Source organism: Chrysochloris asiatica, unplaced genomic scaffold, assembly GCF_000296735.1.
Source record: "Chrysochloris asiatica unplaced genomic scaffold, ChrAsi1.0 scaffold00144, whole genome shotgun sequence".
Classification (NCBI taxonomy): domain Eukaryota; kingdom Metazoa; phylum Chordata; class Mammalia; order Afrosoricida; family Chrysochloridae; genus Chrysochloris; species Chrysochloris asiatica.
Window position 1 is genome coordinate 395,346 of NW_006408662.1, and position 12,903 is coordinate 408,248.

Genomic DNA, 12,903 nt, shown 5'->3' on the forward strand with positions numbered 1-12,903 from the left:
AGAAAAATTTCAAATTATAGCAGTGTAGGCTGAACACATTTCCCAGGACACTGGTTTTCCCAGCACTATTATTAAAATTCCAGGACTCATAGCCAAACAGAAATACCTATACACTTCATTGAAAAAACAAATAACCACCCCCTTCAGAAATACCATATTTTGTGTTGTTGTTGTTGTTGTTAAAGGCCATTGAGTCAGTTCCAACTCCTAATGAACCTGTATAGGCTTTCCAAGAAGCAGCTAGTAGGTTTGAACCACGGATCTTGCAGTTTGCAGAACAGTGTTTACCCTACATTGTACAGCAGGACTCCTTCTTATAAATCATAATGCAGAAATCTTTACTATATTTATTTCCAATGTGTCTACATACATAACATGTAATGTACGAAAATGATGGAATTAAGTAAAAACAATTTTGGCATAGTGCCCATGCGTATACCACACATGTCTCATGACTATTTTAATTCTAGTAATTGAGAACGTCAAGGAACTCTGGTAGTGTAGTGGTTATGAGTCGAGCTGCTAATCACACATTCAGCAGTTTGAAAATAACATTGATTCTGCTGAAGAAATCTGAGGCATTCTGCTCCTGTAAAGATTTACAGCCTCAGAAACCCTAGACAGGGTCGCTATGAGTCAGAACCGACTCCACGGCACACCACCACCACTACCACCATCACCACTTGAGAAGGTCCTCCTACACTCTGAGATGATCTAATAATGAATCGTTTTATTTGGTGTCTGTTATGGCACATTCAGTAGCTGGAAGTCTATTTATTGCTCTGGGGCTGAAGGCCTGAGAATTATCTGTGAATTATTTTATTACCAAATCAAGCAGAAAGGGTTGGTGTCTTAGTTACCTAGGGCTGATGTAACAACAATACCACAAGTGAGTTGCGTTAGAGAACAGAAATTTTTTCCTCAATGTTCTAGGGAAATCAGGGTTTTGACTATGTTAGTTCTTCCCTGTGGGCCTCTCCCCTAACTTCTGGTGAGTGCTGATGATCGCTGGCATTCTTTTGTTTATTGTTGAGCCCTCATATGTCATCTTTCTTCCTCTTGTGTGTGTTTGTGTTTAATCTGCAATTTTAAAGCTAGAAGTGATTAGGTTTAAGACCCATACTACTGGGAATGATATCATTAACATAACAAGAGACAAACAGTATTTCTTCAAACCCATCAGCTGCTCCTTGGAAACCCTATATCGGGCCCCTATGAGTCAGAACCAACTTGATGGTATTTAACAACAATACCAATTTCCAAACAGGATCATATTCAGAAGTACAGGGTTCAACATTTGAGAGACACAATTCAATCCATACCCATTGGCTTTAAGACTGTTTATTGTTCATATTGGATTCACACTTATGAAATAGGATATATGGATGACATTATGCTAGTATTAGCAATGCCTCATTATGTTAATAATAACAATGTTTCTGTTACATTCCTGTCAGAGATTTTACTGTAATTCACCTGAGTTGAAGGAAGAAGAAATAAATGAAAAGTGTGAGCTGGTGCCCAAGGCCATTGAGACAAGTGGGCTGTTGTCCATACCCAGATGGGCTGCTCTAAGCCCTGCCTGTGCGATGGCTCTCCTCCATCAACTGTGTTACAAGAGAGTGGGATGAGAGGGGGAATGAGATGAGTCAATGTGGAAACATTTTTGTCATCTGCTTGGTGGTTTCCCATCTCCAAGATGGAGATCCTCTAAAACCCCACTGCCTAGGACCCTGGTCTAGTGGGGGCACTGGCCAGCAAGAGTTAAATGAAACTGCAAATAGCCCAGTATCCTAGTTCTTTCCTGTTCCTACATTTCCAAATGAAAGAGATTCCGACATATACCCTCTGTGCCTTTGCTCATTTTGTTTCCTCTTCCTGTAATACTTCTCCTCCCCCAACTTGTCTGATCCATTTGGGATCCATAAACACCCTTGAGAGCCCACTCCACTGGCATGCCCTTCACTCTTCTTGATATCCTCAAAGGATGATGAGTTGTCTCTTTCTTACAGAGTTCTGGGTTAATCTTCAGTTCCTGCTGCTAGTCTTAACTTGCCTCATCACCAGCCTCTGTGCCACCTTCTTGAGTGTAGAGGACTAGTCCAGGAGCCAGACTGACAGTCTCCACATTGAGCATCAGTTATCCAATCATCACATGACTCAGAGCCCTACCTGCTAGGGTGTTTGTGAGAATGCATCTTGGAAACTCTTAGTGGACATTCACAGATGTTAGCTCTTATTATGATGACTCCCATTTGCTGAAAGAGGAAACTCTGTCCACTGACGGAGGCCCAGTGGTGAAATCTCAGAAGTCAAGCACTTATTCCCAGGGACTGTGATGCCTGCTAGTCAGCCCCTGATCTCTCCAGGCCAACCAGTTGGAACCCAAATGGTCTGCCTGGGGAGCAGCTCTGGATGGAGGGAGTCTAGACAGTCTGTTAAGTGCTGTCAGCTTGGTTCTGACCCATAGCAACCCTGTACAGGAAGTCTGAGGAGTGATTAGTGAGCTTGAAGCACTGACCTTGAAGTTCAAACCAACTTAGCAGTCCAGCACATTAACCCACAGTACCACACCACGGAGGAGAAATACCTTCACCAAAGAAATGCTTTTTGGCAACCAGACTGTCACAGGGCAGTTGGACTGTGTGAGGTGGCAGCAAGCTGCCCTCTCTCCACAAAAGCATTTTGCTCGATGCCTGGCCAGATAGTAGAGCAGACTGGACAAGTGGCTGCACTAACATCACATCCCTTCTTGACACAATCATTACTTTCTGGCTTATCTCACTAGATTGCTGGAAGGTTATTGTTATATTGCAGTTTTCATATGGTGCTGCAGGATAATGCATTGGATCACAATGTTTGAATTGCAAGGTTGGCAGTTCAAATTCACCAGTTCTCAGAAACCCTATACAGGGTCACTATGAGTCGGAACCAGTTTGATAGCACTTAACAACAAAACATTGTTATATTAAAAGGTAGTATTATTACAGCCTTGGCGTTCTGGTGTGGCGCTGTGGGTTAATGCAAATGTGGTGGTAGTAGGGGTGATGTGGCATAGAGTTGGTTCTGACTCTTAGCAACCCTGCATAGGGTTTCCAAGGCTGTAAAAATGGAGCAGAAACTCTCATCTTTGGTCTCTGTAGATGTGCTTATTTCCTATAAGTGAGATTATACAGTGTTTGTCCTTTTGTGTTTGACTTATTTTACTCAGTATAATGTTTTCAAGGTTGGTCCATGTTTCAAAACTTTCTCTTTATGATTGAATAATCTATTGTATGTATACACTGTATTTACTTTATGTATGCTTCTGATGTTAGACACTTGGGGTGCATCCACCTTTTGGATAGTATGAATAGCGCTGCAATGAACATTGGCATACATGTGTGTCTGTTTGAGCCCTTGTTTTTAAACATATAAAAGCATACAGCTAGTATTGGAATTGTAAAGTCATATGGTGCAGTGTTGTAGGACAAGCACTAGACTGCAAGATGAGTTTAAACCACAAGGTCGGCAGTTCAAACTCACCAGCTGCTCTTCAGAAACCCTATATAGTGTCGCTATGAGTAGGAACTGACTTGATGGTACTTAACACCAACAACACGGCAACTCATCATATCAGAACCAAACCCACTGCCATGGAGTCATTCCGAATCATAGCAACTCTGTAGAAAACAGTAGATCTGTCCCATAGGATTTCTAAGTCATTGTTATTCTGGTATGGCACTGTAGGATAAGCCCTGGACTGCTCAATACAGATTGGCAGTTCGAGCTCCTCAGAAATCCTATGCAGGGTCGCTATGAGTCAGAATGGACTTGATAGCACTCAACAACTAACACCAATTCTTTATGGAAGCAGACTGCCTCATTTTTCCCCCTCAGAGTGGCTGGTAGATTTAACTGCTAGCTTTTCAGTTAGTAGTCAAGCACTTAACTACTGTGCCACCAGGACTCCTCAATTCAACATAGCAGGGGTCATGGCATTGTAGGATAAGCACTGGACTGCTAACCACCAATTTGGCAGTTCAAACTCACCAGTCACTCCCCAGAAACTCTATATAGGTTGCTAAGACTCATAACCAACTCGCTGGCACTGACAACAACAACAACAACAACAACAGCCTCCTTTGAAGAGCAGATATTGGGGGTGGGTTGGGGCAGAAGATAAAAGATCCTGCCTATTGGATATTATCTTTAACAACAACAACTTTGGATATAATAATCCTGACTCATCTGATTGAGAAAGGGAGGGAAGAGCTGACCAGGGTATCTGAGGGGGGTATCTCTCTCATTTCCCATGTCCCCTGCTTTGCCCCAGGAGATTCATCTTAGACTCCTTCCTCTGCCCTCCCGGAGTTTGTCTTCCAACCAGCTCAGCTCCAAACAAAGATGCTTGAAGGGGAGGGTACTGCAGAATTGTGGTATCCTACACAGAAGGGTGTTCTTCTAAGGCAGGGTTTGTGAAAGGGGGAAAAAATAAGGTCACCATATGGGAGTTGGTCACAGCTTAATCTGAAGGAACATTCCTCTGAAGTGCTATTTATAAAGTGGACACAGCATATTCAGCTTCATGAGGTTCCCTTCTGCCCCGTGAGGATGGGTGACTGCAGGATGCCTGGGCTGGACCATGCCCAACCCCTTGTCCTGACCAGAGAGGAATATGGTCTCACAAGCAGACAGCAATACAACACACTTTTCTGTGGCAGAGGCTTAGTTTGTATTTGAATAAATGGGTTGGAGTTCACTTTTTCCATCTGTCACTAAGACTATTTTGAACAAAATATGTTCAGAGAATTGAAAGAGAGACATGGAGCTTTATTGTCAATGAAATCATAGCTTTTGAGGTTAACTCAGACTGCTCATAAAAGCAACCCTAAAATAAATGGCTTATGAAAACAAACTTCAAAAAGAAAAAATAAGAGAGAATGAAGACTTTATAGGAAGAAACAAGGCAGGGTCTAAGGTTGAGTCTGACAAATTCTGAGCCAGGCAGTGAGTGGGCAGAAGATCTGTCCAGCTTGTGCAACTATCCATGCAACTATTCATTGTTGTTAAGTGCCATTGAGTCAGTTCCGACTCATAGCAATCTGTAAACGGTTTCCGAAGAGCGGCTGGTGAGTTTGAACCACTGACCTTGAGGTACAGTACATTATCCTGCAGTGGCACACCAGGACTCCATCCCGAACCATAGCGACTGTATATAGGGTTTCCGAGGAGTGGCTGGTGAGTTTGAACTGCTGACCTTGTGGTTCAAACCAACCGTGCAGTAAAGTACTTATCCTACCGTGCCAGGCATTTTTAATTTAGAATTTTATCATCAAATTTAATAGTATTAATTTTGATGTGGCACTGCAGGATAATGTCCTGGACTCCAAGGTTATTCTGAACTGCATGGTCGGCGGTTCAAAGCCACCAGCCGCTCCTTGGAAACCCTATGAAGGGTCGATATGAGTTGGAACTGACTTGAAGGCACTTAACAACAACAACAACATAGCCAGAGTTCAATTGGCTAGATACCTATTTGGAAACATTTTCGAAACTTTCTTTATGGTCCAGTGCATTATCAAATTTTTGCAAATACCACATGCTTATAGCATAGTGGCTACGAATCACATGTTCTTATAGCGTAGTGGTTACGAATCGGGTTGTTACCTTCAGGGTCAGGAGTTTGAAACTACTAGCCATTCTGAAGGAGAAAGATGAGGCTTTCTGCTCTTGTAAAGATTTACAGCCTCAGAAACCCTATACAGGGTCGCTATGAGTCGGAACTGACTCCATGGCACATCACCACCACCACCACATTCTTCAGAAAGATGAATATTATTCAATACTTGGAAGAACACTGTATTCTTTAAATGCTAGCTGATTGGATCATAGCTTGTAATTAAGTGGTTCATATTTTCTAAATCCTTACTGAATTTTCATTTCCCTGACCTATTAATAAATGAGAAAACTATGCTACATTCACCTTATTTTATAAACATTTACCTTATATAAATATATATATGTATTATGTACGTTTTATGTTCAAAGTTGTCCATTTTCTGGTGAATTAAAACTTTTAGTAGTTTTAAAAACCTTACTGCTAATAAATCTTGTTGTCTTGTTGTTGTTAAGTGCTCTTCAGTCAGTTGCATCTCATAGACCCTGTATAGAGTTTCTGAGGAGCAGTTGACAGGTTTGAACTACCGACCTTGAGATTTAAATTGACCTTTCAGTCCAGTGCTTAGCCTACAGCACCACATTGCCTGTTTCCTGGTGAATTAAAACTTACTGCTAATAAATCTTATGTCTTAGAGACTCATTTGTACAACACTTAGATTTTAAAAACCTAAGTTGGTCATCTTTCACTGATGACTTTAGTCTAAACACATTTATTATAACTGTTAATATATTTGGGCCTGTGTCTACTGTCTTCGTCCCATTTTTTATGTTTTCAATTTTTCTTGCTTTTGAAAAAAAATTGATATAAATTTCTCCCACCCTTAATCTTAATAAAACAAGAAGTTGTGTTTAGCATATTTTATTGTCCCTTGGTCTATCCCTAGTTCCTGCCAACCCCTGGCATATAATTGTGATCTATACTTTAAACTAGTTTTTATTGATTTTTTTCTCTTTCGTCTTAGCCGTTTTTTAATGTACAACCCCAATTTCCCAAGTTATTTGAACACCTCTATTTTTTTTGGCGTTAAAAAAACCCTTTTTATTGTGAATTGAGTGAAGGTTACAGACAAGATCATCAGTTTTACACTGAACAAATCAGGTACTATGTTTCATCTCAATGATGACAATCCCCTCCATGCAACAATAGTTACACTGCTTCTTCCTTGTGGTTCTTATCCATTCCACCCACTTTCCTATCCCTTCTCTAATTTGTCCTTAGTTAAATGTTGCCCTTTGGATTTGGAATGACTGACCATTCATTGGTGAACATACCTTACTAGTGTTGCTGAAAATTGAGCCAGGATGGGAGTTCCTTTGCAGACCTAAAAGGTGGTCAACGACCATAGGCTCAGGTTTTTCCAGTCTCTTTCTGATTAGAAAACCTTGTCCCACCACCCCCCACCCCCCACAATATGTTTATTGGAGTCCTGATTTCCAGAGACAACAGGCACAGGTCCAGGGCCCTGCTGCACCCAGGATTCCACCAGGCCACACTGTGTGTGGGCAGGGGCCTTAAGTTAGGCCAATTACTCATGCCCCGGCTCCCTGCAGCCGAAAGAATCCTCAAGAGGCAGGAAGCCCCAGAGCCTCCAAGGTCTTGGGTGAAGTGGAGGCTGCACCTGCTCAGTGCACCGTAGGAAGCAGTGTATATGTTCTGCACAGCTATCCACAACTGCCTTGTTCTGTGGCAGACACTCCTCAAGGGCCAGGAAAGGCTCAGCGCAGGCCTGGCGGATCTGGCGGATGAATGGGTGTGGGGATGTGCAGTGAGCAAGGCTCATATTGAGGAGGTGGAAGTCCCGCTGCCACGACTCAGGTTTGGCTGACACACACTGGCCATACTGCTCCTGCTCCAGTTTCCAGCCACAGTACGAACAGTGACTTCCAGAGCCGCCTGCATCTGAAGGCAGGCGAAGGAGTGGGATCAGTCAAGGAGGAAGGACCTCCTCTTCCAGTGTCAGGTTGTCATGGTGGTGCCCAGTTCCACCTGCGTCATTTTATCAGAGAGCTGATGTTGTTGTTGTTGAGTACCGTTGAGTCGGTTCCGACCCATAGCGACCCTGTACAGGTTTTCCGAGGGTGTAAATCTTACGGGAGTAGAAAGCCTCATCTTTCTCCTGCAGAGCAGCTGGTAGTTTCGAACTGCTGACCTTGCAGTTAGCAGCCCGATTCGTAACCACTACACTACCAGAGCTCCTGGTCTATAAATAAATAAATAAATAAATAAATAAATAAATAAATAAATAAATAAATAAATAAATAAATGAATGAATGAATGAATGAATGAATGAATGAATAAATTTTAGGCTTTATTCCAGATTTTTTTCTCACTCTATCTGGACCTTCTAATGTGATCCTTTTCAGAGCAGTTGATAGTGGTAGCCAGGCACCATCTAGTTCTTGTCTCAGAGTTGTGGAAACTGATGTTCACAAGTTCCACTGGACAAATTGATTCTGAGCATCTTCAGTTCTCATCAGTCTTCTTTCATTTTCTACATAGAAAGACCAATAGCTGCACCTTAGACAGCCACTTATGAGTTTTTAATAGCCCACATGCTACTCACCAAAACAGGATGTAGAACATTGTCTTTGTAGACTATGTTAGTATGCCAATTGACCATGGTGTCCCCTAAGACTATGGTCCGGAGTCCCCAGGCTCAGAAACTTATTAATTTAAAATATTTGATAATATCTAACAATTTTTCATCTTTTTTTTGCTGAATGCTCCACCATATTCATAGTTGTGGTCGCAAGAAAAGTAAATGTCCATGTATAATTGTCCTCTTCCAGATTCATATATTTGTGGGTATACTTCCAGTCTTTTTCCATACCAATTCAACCTGTGTCTCTGTTCATTTGTCTACTTGCAGAATATTGTTCCAAGGTTGCGTATCTAACACTATCTTGTGTATCTCCTCCCTTCAACAACAGTAATCTTACTTCTTCCCTGTGGCTTCCCTTTAACACCTTATATTTCACAAGTAAACAAAACAAAAATATTTGATGTACACATAAAAACCACAAATATATATATTCACTTAAATGGGTCTTGTTTCATTCTTCTGAAAATGGACTTACAGTTTTGCCAGCACCATATAATGCAGTTTGCCCTTTGTCAAAGATCAGCTGACTGTATGTGGATGGATTTGCTTCTGGATTCTCAATTCTGTTCCATTGATCTATGTGTCGTCTTTCATTGTACCAGTACCAGGCTGTTATGATCATTTTGGCTGTGTAGTAAATTTTGAGATCAAGGAGTGAGATGCCTCAAACTTTCTTCTTCTTAAGCAGTGCTTTGCTTATTAGAAGTCACTTTCCTTCCCAAATTAAGTTAGTGATCAGTTTTTCAATCTCTTAAAAAGAATTATGTTGGAACCTGGACTGGGATTGTGTTATTTAAAGAATTATGCTGGAATATGGACTTGTATTGTGTTATAGCTATAGATTGCTTTGGGTAGCATTGACATTTTCACAATGTTAAGTCTTCCTATCCATGAGCATGGTATATTCTTCCATTTTTTCTTGTCTCTTATGGTTTCTTGTAGTAGTGCCGTGTAGTTTGCTTTGTGTAGGTCTTTTCTTTCTCTGGTTAGATTTATTTCTAAGTATTTCATCTTTTGGGTGGCTATTATAAATGATATTGTCTTCCTAATTTCTTTTTCAGAGCTCTTTTTATTGGTGGAGAGGAATCCAACTGATTTGTGTATGTTGATCTTATACTCTGCCTCTTTGTTGAACCCTCGAATGAGTTCCAGTAATTTTCTTGTTAGTTGTTGTTGTTGTTAAGTGCCATTGAGTCAGTTCCAACCCATAGTGACCCTGTATAGGGTTTCCAAGGAACAGCTGGAGAACTTGAATTGCTGACCTTGAGATTCAAACCAACTTTGCAGTCTAGTGCATTAACCCACAGCACCACACCAGGACTTCATTTTCTTGCTTAGTCTTTGCGATTTTCTGTGTATAGGATCATATCATCTACAAATAGAATTTTACTTATTTGTCAATTTGGATGCCTTCAATTTCCCTTTCTTGCCTTATAGCTCTGGCTAAGACTTCCAACACAATACTGAATAGGAGTGGTGATAAAAGGCATCCTTGTCTGATGCCTGTTCACAAGGGAATGCTTTCAATTTCTCTATATTGGGCTATTGGAGTTGTATATATAACTTAATTATGTTGTGGAATTTCCTGTATTCCTACTTTTTTGTGTTTTTATGAGGAATAGATGTTGGATTTGTCAAATGTCTTTTTTTGCATAAATCCTTTGTTTTATTCATGTGGTGGATTATGTTGATTATTTTTCTAACATTAAATCATTCTTGCATCCCTGGTATAAATCCAACTTGGTCATGTTGTATTATTTTTGATATTTTGTTGAAGTCTATTGGCTAGGACTTTGTTGAGAATTTTTGCATCTATAATTTTCTTTCGTAATGCTGTCTTTGCCTGGTTTTGGTATAAGGGTTATGCTGTCTTCATAAACTGTGTTCATGAGTTTTCCATCCATTTCTATGTTCTGGAATAGTTTAATCAAAATTGGTATCAGATCTTCTCTGAATGTTTGGTAGAATTCACTAGTAAAGCTATCTGGACCCAGACACTTACTTGTTGAGAGTTTTTAATTAGCAGATCAATTATAAGTATGTTCAAGTTTTAGAATTCACTCTGTTAGTTTAGGTAGGTTGTATTTTTGTAAAAATTTATTCATTTCTTTTAGATTTTCAAATTTATTGGAGTACAGTTCTTCATTATATTCTGTTTGCTACCCATTGGTTCTGTTGTGATTCACCCATATTGCTTGTTATGCATGCTATTTGCATCTTCTTTTCTTTTGTTAGATTTGCCTATGGTTTCTCATTTTTATTAAAGCTTTCAAAGAACTACCTTCTCCTCTTGTTGATTCTTTCTATTGTTTTTTCTGTTTTCTAATTAATTGATTTCTGCTCTAGTCTTTATTGTTTATTTTCTTCTGGTGACTTACTTTGCTCATCTTTTTCAAATTGTTGGATATGTTGTATTAATGTACTGATTTGAGTTCTTTTTGGATATGTGCTTTTGCTGTATTCCAATAAATTTGGTATGTGTTTTCATTCTCATTTGATTTAAGACATTTTAAAATTTTGTTTTTAAAAATTTATTCTATTATCCAGTAGCTTTTAATTATGGTACTGTTTTACTTCCAGGAATTTGATTTTATTTCTTCCTATTGTTGACTTCTAATTTTATAACATTGTGGTCTAAAAAGATGCTTTGTAGTCTTTAGATGTTTTAAAATTTATTGAGCTTTGCTGTGTGGCCTATTCTGGAGAATGTTCCATGAGTGCTGGAAAAGAATGTATATCGTGCTGTTGGGTTGAATGCTCTGTATAAATCTATGAGGTCATGTTGATTGATTGTGTTGTTTCGTTCTTCTGTGTCTTTGTTGATTTTTTTCTGGTTCTGTTCCTTATCAAAACTGTTGTATTAAAATCTCCTACTATCGGACTGTGAACCTTAAGGTCAGCAGATTGAAACTATCAGCTGTTCCGTGGGAGAAAGATGAGGCTTTCTGTTCCCATAAAGATTTATAGCCTTGGAAACCCTATACAGGGTCGCTATAAGTCAGAACTGACTCCACGGCACATAACCACCACCACCACCACTATTATCGTAGAGTTGCCTATTTCTTTCTTCAATTCTATTAGAGTTTGATTTATGTATTTTGAGGCTCTTTCAATGAGAGCATAGATACTTATTTTGGTCATATCTTCTTGTGCAATTTCCCATTTAATTATAAGATAATGTCCTTCTTTGTTTCTTATGCTGGTTTTTGCCTTAAAGTCTATTTTATAAAAAATTAATATTACCACTCTTACTTCTGTTTGATTGCCATTAGCTTGATACAACTTTTTCCATCCTTTGATTTTTAATATATTTTTGTCTTTGTGTGTAAGTTGTGCCTGTTGTGATAGCATATTGAAGGATCCTGTTTTATCATGCATTTTGCTGCTCTCTGTCTCTTGACTGGTGCACTTCATCCATCGACATTCAAGTGGGATTATTGGTATGTAGGAATGATTGCAGTCTTTTTGCTGTGTTTTTTTTGTGGCTTCTTTGTTTCACATATTTTTCTGTACTAACTTCATTTTGTTTGTGAATTTTCTTGTCAATTTCTTTATTGCTATTGTTTTAATGTTTATGAAATCTTAATGGTTTTCCATTTTCTTGATTTGATGTATTAATTTTCTTTGAGTTTTAATTATTTGATAATAATAATGTATTGATTTTCTTTGTAATTTATTAATTTCTTCCACAGTTTAAAATAGTCTGTTTTATTTTGAAATCTTTTTTACTACCTTGCCATTTGTAAATTCTATAGGTATATTTCCCTCTCTTTTTGCTTAGTCTTCATTATAAGTTGGTATCTCTGGTTTCCTATTCTCCATTTGTAGGTTTATTTTATTTGGATACTTCTATATCTGGATTTGAGTTATGGTGTTGCAGGAGAATATTGAAAGTGTGCCATGGGCTGCCAAAAGAACCAACAGATCCGTGTTGGGAGAAGTACAGCCAGAGTGCTCCTTGGATGCTAAGATGGTCTTTCATACTTAGGACATATTGTCAGGTGGGACCAGTTACTGGAGAAGGATATCAGAGAAAAAGAGGAAGAGTCCCAATGAGATGGATTGGCCAAGTAGCAGCATTGATGTACTCAAGAGTTGCAACAATAGTGAGGTTGGCCCAGGATCAGACAGTGTTTCGTTCTGCTGTGAATAGGGTCACTATGAGTCAGTACTGACTTGATGGCACCTAACAACAAAAACAGCAACAAATATCTGGACTTATGGAACAGCAGTTAGGACTCAAATGACATAGTGCATTAGGCAAATCTTCTACACAAGACCTCTTTGACGTGTTCAAGAGCAAAGATGTCAGTTTGAGGACTAAGATGTGCCTAACCCTTACCACAGTATTTTCAATAACTTCATATATATGTGAAAGTTGACCACAGAAGAACTGATGCATTTTAGTTATAGTGTTGGAGGAGAGACAATTAAAAGTACTATGGACTGCCAAAAGAACAAACCAATCTGGAAGAAGTGCCAGAGTGCTCCTTGGAAGCCGGGATGGCCAGACTTTGTCTCTCATACTTCAGACATATTATTAAAAGAGGGACCAATTCCTGGAGAAGGATATCATGTTTGGTAAAGAAGAGAGTTGAAGAAAAAGAGGAAAACCTCCAATGAGAAGGATTCACACAGT

General features: G+C 39.4%; 1 pseudogene; it reads right to left on the reverse strand.

Annotated features, from left to right (window-relative positions):
- Positions 1–7,224: 7,224 nt before the first annotated feature.
- Positions 7,225–7,561, reverse strand: LOC102835370 (annotated as a pseudogene).
- Between the last annotated feature and the right edge of the window lie 5,342 nt (positions 7,562–12,903).